This window comes from Gymnogyps californianus, chromosome 1, assembly GCF_018139145.2.
Source record: "Gymnogyps californianus isolate 813 chromosome 1, ASM1813914v2, whole genome shotgun sequence".
Classification (NCBI taxonomy): domain Eukaryota; kingdom Metazoa; phylum Chordata; class Aves; order Accipitriformes; family Cathartidae; genus Gymnogyps; species Gymnogyps californianus.
Window position 1 is genome coordinate 18,335,840 of NC_059471.1, and position 4,165 is coordinate 18,340,004.

The following is a 4,165-nucleotide window of genomic DNA, read 5'->3' on the forward strand; positions in this document are numbered from 1 at the left end:
ATTTTACTCTAATTTTGATGACGATTTTTCTGTTTCGCTGAACGCTGCAGAAAGCTTCTTAGAAATGAGCTCTTAAGTGCATCATGTAAAATTTGAGCATGCCAGAATAATCTGCTCATTTCAAATGATCCGATGTACTGAGGCTTTTTCTTCCTAACTGCCCATGCAGTGCTTCAGATTGCTTATTAGAGCAGCTAGGCATATAGAATATTAATAAGAAATATCATGCTTTTCTATTAAAATAACCATCAGTTTAAAATTCAAATACTTTGTATTATCTTCTTTTTTGAATTGTGGGCTGCTAATGGAGGAAACACATAGTCAAGGTGATTTTTAGATCATTTTTACAGGAAAACTAATGCTAAAGGACAAGAACTTGATTCACTGCATTTTAGTACAATGTTAATGCAGATACTGTCCTGGATGGTCATAAAATGAGCATATTTATGAAGACAAACTGTAAGATTGTAAGATTTGGCACTGTAACTGCCAAATTCAAAATCTGAATGGTAAACAAAAGAACTTGTTTCAGGCATTTTTAAAAAACTATTTTAAAAGGACAACTGTAATGAGGGCAAGTGTTCATAGATCTGTGCTGTATGCATGGATTTTCCATATATGATAGAGGAGTATAACCATGGAATAACAGAAAACAGGCCTGGAAGAAATATCATCAGCTCATCAAGCCTGTGCCTCCCTCTCCGGCTGTACCAGAAGGAGGCACCTGTCTTTCATTGGTGAGCAGTTTATTAATCACTGATCACATATCATCACACTTCATCATTCTAATATCATGTATAAATTCTTCAATAATTAACATGAGCAAACTGCAGGGCTTCATAACATTTTGAAGTGTATTTTTATGTGCCTTTTTCAAGGACAATGCAACAGTCCCTATTTGCAAGTGGCACTCAGCTTTGACAGAAATGTCCCTGGGGAACTGAAACCAATTTGAGAGGTAAAGTGTTACAGGTTCTTGTCAGAGCTGGTCAACACAGCTGTAAGACTTTCCTATTGTAGTTTTGGGGTCAGTGCAGCTTCCTGCCAGCCTGGGGGGGTTTAAAAATTATTTCTCATTTCAGTTCCTGAATATTTGAAGTCTGGACCATCTGAAAAGAGGTGTAGATTTTGCATAGCTTTCGAGGGGAAGGAAAACTGGTGGCATCATCTCACCCTTGTAGATAATAGGGGGTGGGGACTCACATTTGGGAGGAAGACCTGAGCCATTTACACTAAGACTGTGCAGGTTTCAGGGGACTGCAAATTAGATTTGCGTTCCTTTAAAGGGTAATGCCAGAGGTGTAAAGACTCTTAATGTAAATGGAATTTCTCTGATCAGGTGTGATGCCTCAGTCTGTACACGACACACACAGAATGCATGTGTGGTTTCTTAGTATGTCCCATGGTAGGCTCTAAAAGCATTAACTGAGTCTGAAGACTTAGTACAGCCACTCTTCACAAGTCACTCATTTCTTGACTTCAGGCTCTAAAAGCGTTAGCTGAGTCTGAAGACTTAGTATAGCCGCTCTTCATAAGTCACTCATTTCTTGACTTTTTCTCTGCAGATCAGTGGGTTTTGATCACTTCCTGATCATGCTGCATAGATTCCACTGGGACTATATGAGATGCTGTGCAATAAAAGCCCCTAATCCTCTACAGTACCTTTACCTGAAGCTTGCCTTGCTTCCAAGTCACCTTCAGGCCACGGAGAGCTTTCAATCTTGAGTTCCCTCTGTTTCTCTGTTACTACCAAGAACTTTCCCAACCAGCCCTCTCTGCCTATATCCTCTAGGGGAAGAGCCTTGGAAAAGGGCAATTCTTCTGAAGAGCCCTGGTCCTCAGGGCATGGACTCTAGTCTTGGCACATCTGGTTATTGTATAAAAACACAGTCCTTGTAGCAGAAAGTTCATAATCTAAGCAGACAGAAGAGTTAAAAGGTAGGCAGAGAGACAGGACATGGAATTGGGAAATCATCTGTCCCAGGTCACACAAATGATCAGTGCTAGAAGTGGGAATAAAAGAATAACATCTTGGGCTCTCTGTCCCAGTGTGTAGGTAATGCTAACTACCTGACAAGGTTTTTGCAGATGGATTTTTCCACCAGAAAATAGTTTCCTAGTCTCCTCAGGTTCTTATACTTCCCCCAACCCAGACTTTTCCTTTTTATCATCAAGTTGCAAGATCTAGTCTACCTAGCACAAGCACATAAAAACAATGGCATGATGCCTAAAGAGAGTACCCACAGACATTGGTGCCTCCTCCCTAAGGAAGTGCTGCAGTGAGATGTCTGTTTGGATTGCTTTTGACCTAAGTTTTGTCTGTAGTCAATAGAAGGAGATATAACCATCAGAAGGACAATTCAGCCTCAGACTGGAGACAGCTTAGGTAAATGCCACAATTTAGGTGAGATGAGTTTGAGCTCTGCCATAAGAAGGGTGCTTTGCATCTCTGCACAGTGAAGAGAGAGGTGATGACTTCCAAAAAATAGTAGGTGCTTATCAGAACAGAGTGTAAATGACTGGTAGATATGAAACATATTCACTGGCATTCTTTACAAGTAAAAGAAAAAAAATTGAAGACTGATGACACCTTTTTTTTCCCCCTCAAGATTTTGTCCTTCCTTAGTGGTGTAAGACAAAAGGAAACAGCCAGCCAGTTCAGATCCACTTGGCCATAAAAAATTTTGTGAACTGGTTGGAACACTCATCTACTGAAAGGATCCTACATGGTTTTCCCTTTGTTTTCTTAAAATGTTCAGCATTGTCAATTGATTTAAATGATGATAAAACTGTTCCTGAAGCCTTCAGCATATTGGCTGCAAACCAGACCCAGTGCTGTCTTTTTGTTTCATAAAATGGCTGTGTTTCAATGATAAACATAGCCAAAGGGGAACATTTTGGTTAACGTATTTAAAAAAAAACAAACCAGTGTATTGTTTCCAATTAGTTGAAATCTACTTTAATAGGACAAAGCAATTTTTTCACAAAGGTTTTCTTCTAGTTGTCATCTTTCTTCGGGGCTTATGGGGGTGGGCTGAAGGACCCCCTCTGTTCTTGGCTGACCATTTAGGGTTAGCGTCAAAATATTGGCAAGTGCTTTGAGCACATTCAAGTCAACAGAGATAGAAGGATTTGGGGTGTGCTCTGGATTTGCCCTGACTGAGTCTGGCTGTTGGCCAATATGGCCTGAAGCTGGAGAATGCTGAATATCCCCAGGCACAGGAGCTTGTGGAGTCTGGGGAAGAAGGGGTGAGGATATGGAAACTTTAGGGACATTTGTGGCAAAGGAGAAAATCTGGGTTACTTGTACAAGAGAAAGGAAGGTGGGAGTGATGGGAAGCATGGGGTTATTTGAGAAGGGACAACAGAGAGCGGCACAGCAGCGCTGATGGACCAAAGCAGAAGGAGGAGTGAGAGAATGGCACTGTCCCATTTATGGGGGCAGGAGGGAGAGCAGAGGAGGCGAAAGGAGATCTTTACCATTCCATCCAAGACAGAGGGCTACTAACCTCCAAACCTGCCCCCATTTCAGCATGCTACCGGTGGCCCCCTTACTGGTGCTGTCAGTCAAACTCAAGCCTGTGCTCCTGCTGATGGTGCACAAGGGCACACTCCAGTGCGGACTGCGGGTGAGTTCTGGGCCACTCTGGCAGGGAAGAGCCCAAGCCCTCTGTGCACAGTAAGGCTGTGTGGTAACAGTCATAAATAATAGTAAAAATAAACTCAGGTTCCTAATGGCCTGCAGCCAATGACACACAACAGTGCGGTAATATACAGTATGTGATGTAGGGAAATTAGAGCCCTTCCTTGTCCCTATCTTCCATTTTGCTCACGGGGGAAAAAATTATATGGATTTTTATGTCTTACATCTGAAACACTGGGCTCACATTTTTTGTGGCAATGGTTTAATTCAGTTCCTCTTAGAGATGAGATCACACTGGTGGATATAGAAATCTCGCCAGGCGAGGAGCTGCAGTTTTTGACTATGCTGTGAGAGAGGTATTTATTATATATTGTATTGATGATTATATACTAAAAGTATGAGAGTTATTAGATTACATGAAATACCATTTCTTTTATATGAAATGCTAAAAATGAAAGGAAACCTCAATTTGTTCCTATTTAATTTTTTCTTCCTGCATGTTGAGCTCAGACTTTGGGCGAC